This window comes from Lontra canadensis, unplaced genomic scaffold (assembly GCF_010015895.1).
Source record: "Lontra canadensis isolate GAN:19392208 unplaced genomic scaffold, GSC_riverotter_1.0 scaffold27, whole genome shotgun sequence".
Taxonomy (NCBI): Eukaryota; Metazoa; Chordata; class Mammalia; order Carnivora; family Mustelidae; genus Lontra; species Lontra canadensis.
The window spans coordinates 10043109-10058626 of NW_022631021.1; positions in this window are offsets into that span (position 1 = coordinate 10043109).

Genomic DNA, 15518 nt, shown 5'->3' on the forward strand with positions numbered 1-15518 from the left:
ATCTCTGCTCTAATCTTGATTATTTCCCTTCTTGTGTGTGGCATTGGCTTAATTTTTTGTTGACTCTCCTGTTCTTTAAGGTGTAGAGACAGCTGGTGTATTCTGGATTTTTCAATTTTTTTGAGGGAGGCTTGGAGAGCTATGTATTTCCCCCTTAGGAATGCCTTTGCTGTATCCCATAGGTTTTGGACCAAAGTGTCTTCATTCTTATTGGTTTCCATGAAGTTCTTCTTTGATCTCCTGGTTGATCCAAGCACTCTTAAGCAAGATGGTCTTTAGCTTCCAGGTGCTTGAATTCCTTCCAAACTTTTCCTTGTGGTTGAGCTCCAGTTTCAAAGCATTGTGATCTGAGAATTGTGGGGAATAATTTCAATCTTTTGGTATTGGTTGAGCCCTGATTTGTGACCCTGTAGGTTGTCTATTCTAGATAAGGTTCCATGTACACTCGAGAAGAATGAGTATTCTATTGTTTTAGTGTGGAATGTTCTGTATATACCTATGAGGTCCATCTGGTCCAATGTGTCATTCAATGCTCTTGTTTCATTATTGATTTTCTGCTTGGATGATCTCTATTACTGAGAGTGGCATCTTAAGATCTCCTATTGCTAATGTGTTCATATCAATATGACTCTTTATCTTGATTAACAGATGTCTTATGTAATTGGTTGGTCCCATATTTGGTGCATAAATATTTACAATTGTTAGATCTTCTTGGTGGATAGTCCCTTTAAGAATTATGTTGTGTCCTTTGAATCTCTGACTACAGTGTTTAGTTTAAAAACTAATTTATCTGATATGAGAATCGCTACCCCAGCCTTCTTATGAGGCCCATTGGCATGAAAGATGCTTCTCCATCCCTTCACATTCAGTCTGGATGTATCCTTAGGTTCAAAATGGGTCTCTTGTAGGCAACATATGGATGGGTTCTGTTATTTTATCCAATCTGCAACCCTGTGCCATTTTTGGGTGCATTTAGGCCATTCATGTTGAGAGTGATTATTGAGAGATACGTTTTTATTGACATCATGTTACCTGTGAAGTCTTTGTTTCTATAGATTGTCTCCATATATTTCTGTTCAATGATACTCTTGGGTTTTTCCCTCTTTTATGGAATCCCTTCTTAATATTTATTGCAGTGCCAGCTTGGTAGTCACATACTCTTTTAAACCTTGCCAGTCTTGGAAGCTCTTTATCTCTCCATCCATTTTGAATACCAGTCTTGCTGGATAAAGTATTCTTGGCTGTTCTTCTCATTTAGTACCCTGAATACACCTTGCCAGCCCTTTCTGGCTTGCCAGGTTTCTGTGGACAGGTCTGACATTTCTCTGATGGGCTTTCCTCTCTATGTATGGAATCTCTTCCCCCTAGCTGCTTTCAGGAGCTCCTATCTAAAATTATGATTCATCATTTTCACAATCAGGTGTCTCGAGGCCTTTCTAGATTCTATGATCTTAGGAGGAGACCGTTCTACCTCTAGCACATGAATGCTGGTTCTATTCACCAGATTGGGAAAATTTTCATGGAGAATTTGTTCAACTCTATCCTCTTTTTCTTCTTTCTCCTCCCCTTCAGGGATTCCAATAATTCTGATGTTGGAACATTTCATGGCATCATTTATTTCCCTAATTCTGTCTTCATGGCTTCTAAGCTGTTTGTTTCAGCTTTCTTCCTGATGCTTTTTCTCTATCAGTTTGTCCTCTAGATCACTAATTCTATCTTCTGCCTCAGTTACTCTAGCTGTTAGAGAATTTAGATTAGATTGAACTCGTTGAGAACATTGTTAACATCATCCCTGGTGGCTTTCACTTCTGCCCTAATCAATTCCATTTTGTTATCAGAGGCTTTCTCCACCCTAGATATTACCTGGATAATTGTTATCCTGAATTCCCTTTCCAACATACTGTTTATGTCCATATCCAATAACTGTGATGAAGAGGGCCCAGTCTCTGAGTTTTTTCTCTGTTGGGCATTCCTCGTCCTAGTCATTTTGGTGAGAGATGGCTGAAGGGATGTGTAGCTGAATGTATCATCCATGGTGCAGGAAAGGTGCACTCTGAAATGCTTCTGAGCAATCAAGCATCCCCACCAAAAAGAAAGAAAAAAGAGGAAGAGAGAGAGGAAAAAAAAAAAGAAGAGAAAAGAGAAGGCCCAGACAGAATGGGCCCCAGAGGTAACATTTATAAAGTATACAAACAAAAACAGACAAACAAAAAGATTGACAAAAGTACATGACAAGAAAATAAATTAATAAATAAGTAAATAAATAAAAGAACCCAGCCAAAATGAACCCCAAGTATAAGATTTATATACTACCAGAACAAAAACAAATACACAGAAACACTGACAGAAGAAAAAGATGGGAGGGTGGTTATAAATTCTCAGTGTGGGTGAGGAAGTTTATTTTGATTCTTCCTGGATGTATCTTGATATCTTTGTTAAAGGACTCAACTTTCCTGAGATAAAGGGGGATTAAAACTGGTTCACATATAGGGGTAGCATTGATTAGGGAAAGGGGATTACCTTGAAGCTTATCTCTATATGAATATTTTAAAAAATAAAATGAAATAAAATAAAATAAATACAAAAATAGAAAAGCAAAAGAAAAGCAGGTATATGTATCAAAAAAATTCAGGTTAAAAGGTTATTACAGAATTTGAAGTATTGAACATCTCATTGATAAAAGTTATATCTATGAAGTAGTAGTGTAGTGGTGGTTGTCTTTTTTTTTTTTTTTTTTTTTGGCTGGCTTTCTTGGGGAGGGGCCTACCTCATGGTTTTTCAGGAAGTCTTGCTATAGTTGAGTCCTTCTACATCCATCAAGGGTCTGGGCTCTGAGGAAACCGGTTTTTCAGGCTTTTGTTCTCTAGAGGTTTTTTTGTTTATTTGTTGTTTTTTTTTTTTTTCTCGCCCTGATGGCTTTTGGTGGTTCTTTGGAGGTTTAGTGAAAAGCAAAGTGCACCCAGACTTCCATCTCAGAGAGAAGCCTTAGTCTGTTACCCTCTGGGTGCTCCAGAACACATAAATCCCCCCTCTGCCACTGGCAGAGCATGTCCCCGGTCATGGTCTCTGGGGTCACAGGAACTCCCCCTTGTACCCAAAACCATGAGAAATACTAGCTGCAGCTATCTGGGCAGATCCAGACTGCCAGAGAGGTCCCAACCAAAGACAGCACACTGAGATTTTCATGCTGGCCTAGGCTGGGAGTGTTCAGAATCTCCTGGTCCTAGAGAGCATGGGCTAGTGCCTGCATGGACTTCTCTCAGGGGAGAATGTGGAGCGTGACTCAGACCCTGGTGGCACAGCTTGCATGCAGAGTGCAAAAGGCTGTGGTTCTAGAGAGCGCTGGCTGGCATCCACACCAGACTCCCTCATGGGAGCCACCATCCAGATGCTCTCAGGCATGCTGGAGGCTCAGGGACCAAGACCTGACTTCTTCTCTGCACTTTGTGGTTCAGTGCCAGCAGTAGAGTTCTGGGTCCATGGGCTTAAATCCCTGTCCCTAACCACCCAATTCCACCAATTTCTCCTTAAGATCTTTTGTTCTGTTTGAGTGCTTTCAAGCAGACTCCAAGTTAATGCTGGTCCCCAATCAGAGTGCACTCTCTTATAGGGGTATACTTTCCAATGGGTCCCTTCTAGTGACTCCCTCCCCCTTTTGTTTATCTTCCAATATCAGTCCAATGTTCCTACTCTGCTTTACCTGTCCACTCGTCTTCTGCCACTGTAGAGATCCAGATGTGTGTAATTCTAATCTCAGGCTGATTTCATGGGTGATCAGAGTTCTTTGGTAGATAATCAGCTCACTTTAGGGGACTGGTTGAAATAGTGCCTCCTACTTCTCCACCATCTTGTCTACTACTCAGTATTTTCAATTAAGTTTGAGTTAGAATAAAAAATAATTTCAAACATCAGAAAACTTCTTTCCACATATATGATCCTAGAAGGTTACTTAGATGTTTAGATTTATAAGGAAATTAAATACTGATTTTTAAGATTAAATCCATTCTGAAGGTGAGCATATCATATATTTCTTGATTTAAAAAACTGAGTAGTTTGGATAATGTGTAGTGAAATAGCAATATCATAAAAACACAGAAATAGGAAAATGCCACTATGTAACAAACATTCTGGATATCAACATATTAGATGTAAAGTATAATGACCTTGGTGGGGGGATATATATTGGATTTGAAAATCAGAAGCTACAGAGTGATTAGGTATTCTCTGTTCTTCTGAACTCAATGATTGTGGGTTCTTTTCTAAAATTTAAAAAAAAAAAATCTCCAAGTTATTCTTCTATATGTGAAAGGTTGATGGCATTTGCCTCTTGAGAACACTAACCAAATAATGGAATCGTAATACTTATATAAAAAGAGAAGGACATCTAAGTGTTGCAGTCAGTTAAGCACCCGATTCTTGATTTTGGCTCAGGTCCTGAATTCATGGTCATGAAATCAAGCTTCATGTCTGGCTCTGTGCTCAGTGTGGAGTCTGCTTCAGAATCTCTCTCCCTCTCTCACTCATGCTCTCATATTCTCTATCTCTCTCTCTAAAATAAATAAATAAATCTTTAAAAAAATAATATGAATAAAAGTTTGCACCATTCCAATTCATACTAGGAATTCCAATTCCTTACTTTCTTCCCCACACAAGTTCATTTCTATCCCAAAATGTTAATAACAAAGTATGGAATATATATTGTGCACACATTTTGGGGAAATAACCTCATAGAGTTTGGAAAGTTACTAATAGATAAAATCATATACTATAAACAATTTTTGAAGATTTTCCATTTTGACATTATAAATTATTGATTATATTATATGTATAAACAAATAAGTTTATATGTATAAGATATTTCTACTGGGTATTTTCAGATATGGGATGAAAATGACCTGTTTATTTATCTGATCTAAATGGCTGGGGAGCAGTAACTGTTATTTTAGACTATACTGCAATAACTGACTCAGGGTTTTGTCATGTCTTTTATAAAAGTTGTTAATAGTTATGTTAGCAATTATGGCATCAGCAGTGTTTTAGCAAGCAAATAATTAAATTACTGTTATTAAGAGGACTTAAAAAAAAAGATATGTTGTTTGAATTAAGAGTAGAAAGTAAAGTAAGAGGAGAACTAGGAGAATATAGTGTCCCAGAACTTAAGTGAATGCATTGTTTTCTGGCACAGAAAAAAAAAAAAAAATGCTTTCTCTAGGTAAAGTTAATTAGCCAAGAAAGATAAAGTAGCATAAACACTTTAGATTTGACCTTTGAACTTTGGAGGCCATATCTCTGGAACCCTCTATAGACCTGTGGTCTCAAAAACCTAACTGGAGTGCAATGAAGAGATAATTACATTGACTAACAGAGACGAAAGTATATTCCACCAACCAATTGAGAAATTCACTGAAAGTTGAGTAGAAAAGAAATGGACCGGTCACAAAAGGTAGAATTAAGATCAATGAGTGTAGTAAGATGAGAATAATACAACATTTTTATATGTTTGTAAGAATGATCTAGAAAAGAAGGAAAGCTTGAAAATGTGAGTAGGATATAGTAAAATTACTAGGGATGACCAAGGATTAGCAAGGATGAGACTTAGTTTAAAGAAACAAATAGGAGAGAAGGCAAAACTGTGATCAGAGAAGCTAGTGGTTATCAGATATGGTAGTGGTAGTTTCTGGAAGCTCTCTCCTGGCTGTTTTAGTTCCTCAGTGGGGTAGTAAGATTACACTTGGAGTGAATATTGGAGTGGAAATATCAGAAATCTAAGGAAAAAGAGAAAGAACTTGAAGTTATGCTTTAGAAGAGTTAGAGAATAAAGGACTAGGGAAATATATTATGATTGCCAGGCAGCATTAGCTCTTGTGGTTACCACTTAATTTAACTACTTCATGTGACCTTTTAAAAGGTTTTGATAGTCAAAAGGCATATATTCTGTTATAAGGGCATATATTCTGTTATAAGGGCATATATTCTGTTAATTTTTCACAAGTGAATTACTGCTGAGCTAGTACAGTGGTGAAAGAAAAAAAAATTTTATTTTTTGTAAAGTGCATTTTAAGCTGCTTTTATTAATGCTCTATGTTTAATTTTAAGAAAGAAAGCTTGTCTGAATTGAAATCTAAGTCACTGATCTGGATTCTAGATACTTTATTAGAATAAAGTAAGATCTTATTCAAATTTTATAGATATATTTGCATGGAGCCAATCTAGAGAATTCTGCAGAGCTTATTTATATAGTAGGGTTGGTTTATAAACAATGCTTTTTAGAATGTCTGCATAAACTTTATAGATTATTTGAGAATGTTTTACTAGTTTTTTTTCTCTGAAAAACTTAATAGGGAGTGAATATGAATGAGTTCTTTAAAAGGAAAGCCATAAAGTTTATATATATCCTACCTGTTGCACAGATTAATTACGTCACACTAGAAAGAGCATGTTGCATTTTACATAATGACAGTGCTGACCATGAATGGGGGGTATATTCTCTTCCCAATTACTTTGTATTTTAAATAGTATATTTTATTAGGTTCTTGGGGAGAAGATTAATTTGAATATTTCTCTTATAGCATGTATGTGTACTGAAATATTTAAGTGGTTTATTTTCTTCTCTTTACCTATTTACATTTTGGCCATTTTGTGGTGTTCAATTGCTTTTGGTAATAAGAATTCACAGCAGTATTTTTTGGATAATGGAAAATCAAGTTGAAATTATAGGCAGCCATGAATTAGAACTGAGAAAGTCAGTAGCCCTCCTATGGAGATGTGTATTAAACTTAGCTTTTTTATTTCTGAATGTAATCATGCAATCTACCCTAAATTCATTCTTTTCTGAATAATTGAATCATAAAATTTTATACTGAAATATGTAAACGATTTACCTATTTATCCTTATTTAGCAATGAAATAACTATTTTCATATTTTCCAAAGAATAAATTCATACATTTTTAAAATCATTCTTACACATGTTGATTCATGCCTTCACTACAAAGCAAAACAAAGCAATATAGACAGCTAAGCAGAAAAAATCACACAGACATACAGAAGGGGAAATTGTAAACATGAGTAGCTTGCTTGATGGATTTCCTTGGTTCAAGCACTTTTCCTGTTCAACTACTATCCACAAAGACAACCGCATGAGGAGAGTCAGAAAACACTCTGTTAAGCACATTGGTAAACAAACTATGTAACAGTACAATTTGCCTACTGTCTCTGACAGGTTGAATTAAGTTGTATTGTCTGTTTTAACTAAGCATCACTTACTATTTTAAGCAATCTTCTGCTTTTCCCAGAATTTTCTCGGCCATATGGTTCTGGTTAAAATCTGATAATGAGAGTGCTTTCAAGATATTGGGAAGGTGAAAAAGAAATGACAAATGACTATTCTTTGGAAACAGATGTAAGGTGGTATGTGAACAAATGTGCAGTTTACTAGCACTTCGAGGTAAGTCTTTCAGAACCAGTGCCTTCATTTCAGTCATGGAAATGAATAAGGAAGAAAAAGGTGGAGAAACTGCCACCAATGTTTTCATTTGCAGGAATAAAATAGTATTAGCACTAATCTCAAGAACCTCTACAGATTTACCAAGAAATTCTTGTCTTATAGAGAGACATGCAGGACTCTCTGAACGAAAATTGTACAAACACACACAAAAAAAGGTATAATGACAGTATGACTCATCCCTATAGACTGCTTCTATTCTTAGGGTGTGGAGTTACAAATATCAGAAGGGAATCTATTATTTCCTTAATTTGGCATGTGAGGCAGCCAGAGTCGTTGTCCTGTCTTGATCCATTATAATTCTATCCTGCAAACACTGTGAGACAGAGACTCCCAGACAACTCAACCAGAAATAAAAGGGGGCTGACTGTCAGTAAATTTTTGGCTTCTCACATTTGATTTTCATAAAAATAATGTGTAGAGCAGCTGTGTTAATCTTGGGTATGGTTTGATGGGAGTAAAGACTGACCTACTAGAACTTCTGTTCAATTATATCTTAACCTTTCTCAATTTTAACTTTTGTCTATGTTTTATAACTAACATAATATCTTCATTCTAAAATTATGCAACATACAAAATTATATATCTATCATATATATGTATATAATATGTGTATATATTATATATATAATCTATTGTAAAGTGTAAGCCAAGACAATGTTATTAGTGTTAGTCCAAATCAACAATATTTGGAGATAATTGATTTAAACCATGTCATATGTTATGAACCAGTAAAAGAAAGCTCTTGGTATTAAAATGGGTTTTAAACTTTTTTCAATTTTACCTTTTGTGATTTACAAATATTATGACATATTATTATTTCATAATCTGAAAAAAATATACACAGAAAGGTACTTACTACTCAGCATGTATGTTTTCAGCTCCTTTGATAGGTGGTACAATCTTCCAGGCTGAAACATCTCAGAGCTAGTGCACACTCTTCTAGCTCTTTGTGCATGAATGAGATAGACTTTGCAAATCTTCAGAACCCAAAGCAAAATTTACAGAAAATGAGATATAAACTTTAGGCCAATTCTTTGATATCATAATATAGCCATGTCCAAACTGATTAATACAAAATGAAATTAATAATTAAAATCATGGGAAATCATGAAAAAAATATGAATAAATGCGTTTCTGATCTTCAAGTGAGAGAAGACTTTTTAAGCTGTTTTGGGAAGAATTGTGTCCCTAAAAAATTCATATGTTGAAGCTCTAACTCACCATGTGATTGTATTTAAAGACAGTCTCACGGGACAACTGGGTGGCTCAATCCATTAAGTGTCTGCCTTTAGCTCAGGTAATGATCCCAGGAACTTAGGATGAAGTCCTACGTGGGGCTACCTGCCCTGTGAAGAGCCTGCTTCTCCCTCTCCCACTCCCACTACTTGTGCTCTCTCTTTGTCAAATAAATAAACTCACAAATAAATAAATAAATGAATATTCTCTAAGGAAGTAACTGGAAATGGAATCAACTGCGACCATGAGGATGGGGTGCTCATTCCATCAAACTGGTAGTTTATAAAAAGAAAAGGAGACACCAGAATTTGCAAAACAGTCTACTTCAGGACACAGCAAGAAAACACACTGTCTGCAATTTCTCACCAGAAATTAACTCTAATGGCAACCTGATCTTGAATTTCTAGTCTCCAGAACTGTGAAATAATAATTTCTAATGTTTAAGCCACCCAGCTTGTGCTATTTTGTTAAATATATGTTAAATAGATATTAAAAGATATTAATAAAAATTCTCCGGTGAAGGCGCAGGAAGAAAAGGGGAGAGCTATAGAGAAAGCTGCTATCATTTTAAAGATTACTACATCCTGAGGCTGCCTGGGTGGCTCAGTGTGTTAAGTCTCAGCCTTCGGCTCAGGTCATGATGTCAGGGTCCTGGGATTGAGCCCCGCATTGGGCTCTTTGCTCAGCAGGGAGCCTGCTTCCACCTCTCTCTCTGCCTGCCTCTGTGATTACTTGCAATCTCTCTCTCTATCAAATAAATAAATAAAATATTTTTTAAAAAAGGATTACATACACCCTCAGGAACAGAATGTTGGTAAAAACATGAACATTAAAGGTTCTGGTAAGATCTCAAAATGAAGAATATAGGATTGGAAACTGGAGGAAATGCAATCCTTGTCACAAGGTAGCAAGTAATTTGGCTGAATTTTGGTGTAGTGTTTTAGGAAAAGTAGAATGTAATGAACTTAGATATTTAGTTGAGAAGATTTCTATACAAAAGGAACCCAGAAACTGCAAGATATGGGGAATTCTCATCCTATCCATATTGCAAAAAAATGATAAAGCATGTGGCTGTACAATCACTCCATAAAAAAGATTATACATGATGTTAATTAGCCATATCAATAGAAGCCAGGAACAGAAATGGGATTATACCAGCAGAAAGACTGCCAGTTTAAACCAAAGGGAATAGAGAAGGTATAACATACAGGAAGACTTTCAGGATCTGGTGAGATTCTACAGACTAGAAGAATAGAGCTATCCAGCTGATGGCATGCATTTTCCTTCAAGAAAAGGGAAGAATGACTTTGAAGGTGATTCAGATCTTTAGGGCTGCTGCTCCCATCACAGACCCAGAGCCTACTGCCTGGGAAAAAAAGGCTTTTCCTCTTTGATTTCAGAGGGTGGGGACACCTGATTGGCTTCAGTGGGCCAGACTTCCTCTGCCCAGTGCCTTGGGAGCAGGGGCAGGTGGTACACTACCAAAAAACCAAGTGATCAGAGAACTTTGTTCAGAGCAAGAGGGCAGGGCTGCCATGTAGAGCCCTGGGTGGAACTACCCCGTAAATGTACCCAGTGACTACAGCAGGGAGTCAAGGAAGATTATTCTCAAGCTTTGAGATCTAATGGCATTTGTCTTACTCTCTTTCATATTTTCTTGGAGCCCATTATCCCTTTCTTCTTTCTAATTCTTCCTTTTTGGAACAGAAATGTTTACCCTATGCCTGTCCCACTATCATATTTTGGCTTCACATAACTTGTCTGGTTTCACAGGTTCATAACTGGAGAGAATTTTGCCTCAAGATGAATCATAGCTAACAAGACCAAGGATCATAGTGGAAGGGAAGGAAAAAATGAAACAAGACAAAACCAGATTGGGAGACAAACCATAAGACAAACCATTCCTGTTCATCTCAGGAAACAAACTGAGGGTTGCTGGAGGGGAGGAGAAAGGGTGGGATGGAGTGGCTTGGTGATGGATATTGGGAAGGGTATGTGCTATGGTGAGTGCTGAGAACTGTGTAAGACTGATGAATCACAGACCTGTAACCCTGAAACAAAATAATATATTGTATGTTAATTAAAAAAAAAAAGAATCATACCTTTAGTTTCACCCATACATGATTAAATGATATTTAGATAAGACTTCAGAACTGATGCTGAAATGGGTTTTGAGGTTGTGGGGATGGGGTAAATGTAAGACAGGTCTTGGGGAGACAGGGGGCAGAATATTATAAGCTCAACTGTGTGCACCTAAAATTGACACGTTTGAAGCCTTAACCCTCTGTGTTAACTGTATTAGAAAACAGGAACTTCGAGAGGTAATTAGGTTAATTGAGGTCCTAAGAATAGGTCCCTAATCCAATAGGATGGTTGTCCTTATATAAGAAGAGACACCAAGTTCTCTCTCTCCATGCACACACAGAGAAGAGGCTACGTGAAGACATCGCAAGAAAACATTGTCTATGAGCTGAGGGGAAAGGTTTCACCAGAAACCAACACTAAAAGCAACTTGATCTTTGACTTTGAGCCTCCAGAACTATGAGAAAATAAATTTCTGTTTTTGAAGCAACCCAGTTTGTGCTATTTTGTTATGGCAGCCTAAGCAGGTTAATACAATGACCAATGGAAAAGAAAACAAAAACAAGAATCTTTTAACTGTATAAATATTAAAACCACCTTTACATTAAATGCCTGCAAAAAATAAAATTGAGTCAAATGACAAGTTGGGAAAAAATTTTCTATATAAATGAAATGCAACTGATTCAGCATACAGAAAAAAATTTAGAAGTCAATACATATGAAAATAACTAAAAAAGGATAAAACCATGAATGGAAATTTGTAATTGAAAAGTAAGATTTCTCATATTTATATTATTTTATAATGTATATTATTTAATTATTGTAATAAATGGAAGTGGGAAATTAAAAAAATGAAAAATATTTCATTTTTTCCAGTATTAAAGGAATGTCATTTTAAATTTTTATTATAAAATGGCCAAGATCAGAATCTGTCATTTGCATATATATTTTCATACCTCCCTATAATTAAAATTAACATTGATACAGTGAAAGGGGTACTTTATTAACCATGGTGGCCAGGTTATGCTGAGTAAATAAACAACTCTGGAATTGTGATTTTAGAAGCTTACTTCTTGGTTATGTCTAATGCAGAACAGTGTTTTTTCCTTGTCAGAAAAAGAGTACAGAGAGGAAGAAACAGTCACAGGAAATTAAATGCCATAGCCTGGAAGTAATACAAGTACTTTGTACAATAATGTATTAACCAGGACAAACCATACAGCCTTGCTCAATAGCAAAAAAAGCAAGAAAGTGCCAGGTGCCAGGAAAACTAAATAGAGCTAAAGTTTAGGAGCCTCCACCACAGGCCTCAGATAACATACTGACACAAGAAGAAATCTAGACTATTCTGAAGCACATTTTAATATATGCATTGGTGTCCTTAAAATGTCTGTTTGCTTTGAGCCAGTATATTTCTTTCTTTAAATTATGCAAAGTGTGAGAAATGACATTTTTAGTATTTATTATATACTAGGTATTCAGCTAATTTCATATAAATTTTCATTTAATACTCACAAAAAAGTATGAACTAATTATTATTACCTTTATTAAAGTTGGTAAAGAAAAGAGACATAGAGAAACTTTAAAAATGTGTCTAATGTGCTTAGCTAATAAATTTCCCAGCTATAATTTTAATCTGGGTAATATTAATCTAAAGTCAATGGTCTTAACCCCTACATATTACCAAATGATACCCCAAAAATATGCTCAAGGATGCCTATTAAAAAGAGTTTTGCCAATATTGTGAATGACATTTTGAAAATAAGTTTAATAGGACAATGGTAAACTAAACTGAGATGTAAGACATGATGAAACAAAGTAGCAATAAATAAAATGGTTTGAAATGCATTTAATGATTTTGAAAATACTTAAAAATAGACAAAAAAGATGCAGAATATAAAAACCAGTATACTCTTTCTCATTTTAGTCATTGATTCATTCAGTTTATTCATTAAACAAATATTAGTTGTGCAAACATTATTTGGTAGACAATTTACCCTGGTATTAAGGATTGTAGAGAAAGAGAAAAGGAGCTGGAGGTGTTGGGAAGGGAAGGGAAGGGAGGGAAGATGATTTTGTCAGAAGCTCAGCTGAGCTAGAGGGAACTGAGCTGTGAGGTATCAGAGTAGCTGATGAAGACAGCAAACCCGAATGAAAGTAGCAGTTGAGCCTTAATCACTTACTGTGATAGCATAAACAAGAAGCTAAACTGGCAAAAGTGCCAGCTCCCCAATTCTATTTCCCCCCTTGGCCCTGGATGCAATAGAAAGTCAAATCTATCAGCACAGATGCAAGTGTGGCTCACTGCTGAAGGCCGTAAACAAAAGGATTCTACAGTTTAAAAGATTTGGGAGCTGGCAAGATGGAGAGGGTGATGCACTGGAATGGAAAAGTACTGAGTAGTTAACGTGGAAAAAGATGTCTTCAAGGTTCTCTCACTCCACCTAATAAGATAAGTCAGAGATACCTAAAGAAAGTCTCAACTGAAGGCCCTCAATTAAATGGGCTCTGAATGGAGGTCCTCTGCGCTAAGAATGCAGATGTATATGCACAAAAGCATTTCCTGCAGGAAGGCCTGGTCCTTGACTGCAACTCTCTGATTCAGAGACTGTAATGCAGGGGCTGTTTACCAGGTCTAGTGCATGGAATGCAGTTCTGCCTGGTAAAAACAACTGTAATTGCCTATAGTTGGATCTGAAAAGGAACATATATTTTGAGCTGGAGCACGTGTCTAGGAGATGGACTCCTCAGATTTATGTTCTTAAAACTTGATATATGAGAAATAGTGTGTGTTATTAATTAAATAATTAATATTTTCACAGAAAATATTATATAATATTATATAATATTTTATAATATATTTTATAATATATTTATATAAATATATATTATTATATATTATGTATTGAAATATTAATGTTAATATATATTAATATATCATTAATTAATATATAATATATTGATTAATCTTAATATCTATATATTATATTATATATAAATTTATATATATGATATATATAAATTTTATATATTTTATATAATTTTTATATGATTACATGTATAAGTTATTAATAGTTGTCATCTTTAATTAGTAAGATTATGATTTTTGTTATTGTTACTAAGTTCATATTGAAAATGAGACTGTAAACTTTTTATACATAGAAAAAAATTTGTTTCCCCAAAAGTTGCATTATGTATATAAAGAACACAGCCTGGGGGCATGAAGTGAAGCTAGTGGGAAGAAGTAAGATTTGAGTTTGGCCTTGGACAATAAAAGGAAGTCCTGACTGCCAGAGAAGGAAGAAATTTCTGAAGAAACAGAATAATAAGGTAAAACTATCATATTGAAAAGTCTGAGATATGGTTGAAGAAGCTCTAACAGTCATATTTGATTCAAAGAGAAAAAATGTGTGTATATATATATATATATCTATATATATAGATATATATATATAAAACATAATATTGAAAGGTGTTAAGTGATAGGCCTCATTGTTTATATGCAATGTTATAACTAATGGAGAGTTACTGAAATTATTAGAAAGGAAGTGACTTGATTAAACCTATTTAAACTGGTAAGGGTTTATAACCAGTTTTGAGAACAACTCTGAACTCATTACATAAATTCAGAATTCTGGGGTCTAAGTTATTCAAGAAGTAAACAACAACAGAACTCAGTAACATGCAATTCCTTATGTCTTCCATCAAGAGCACCTTGGTCATGACCAGTACTTATTTGGTCTTTGATGTTTTAACTTACTCCTACTTTCTATGCAATTTCTGTATACTTCTGAGTACTTGTCTGATCTCTTTATGCACAAATGAGGAAATAATTCATGTTCAAAGATGTGAGTCAGATAAATTATTAAGAGTTCAGAAGGTAAAGACTGGTGGTCACTTTCTAACCAAAAAAGTACTGTGAGTTAATATCTTCTCAGTGGCAGGTTTCTTCTGTTTACAAATAATATCCATTCTCACCTCTGTTATGCTGTGTCAGCTTTAACTGTATTGGAGAAGGCTAAAATTATGAGAAATCATGACTTGTACTTCTGCATAAAAGCAACATATTGTTTCCCTCTATATTAATAACCCTTCTTCAGAAAATAAAATTGGGAGCAAAATGGAGACATACATACCCAGTTGCCCAAAGTGGAAACATCAACAGTAACTAGTATAATTTGGCAAGCCAAATTGACCATAGGGATCTAAAAGTATATTATCCCAACTACATAAGGGCTATGTCAAATAAATAGAGGCAATGGCACAATTGATAATCTGTATAATAAATTAGAATAAAAACACTGGAGACAAGGTAACATGCTTGGTTGGGAAAGAGTTAATGACGATCAGCACTAGGATGACAGAATTGGAAATCAAAGAGAAAGAACAGATGGGAAAGAGTTTACAGAATGAAAATCTGTGGGATTTAGAAATTAATTGGTTGTGGAGAAGAAGGAGTGGTAAACAATTACTCTGAGGTTTCAAATCTAGTTGACTTAGCAAATTGTGGTGTTATCTCTCTATATAAAGTGCTTCGCCATGTTTCTCTGAGATTCAGCTGATCACGGTTTTAATTATGTTTCCCCAGATTCAGCTGAGTTGGGTTTTCACTCAATCAATCCAATCAATAAACATATAGCAACCAGTGATGACATGGAAACAATATAAATCTGAACCTTGGAAAGATATACCTGA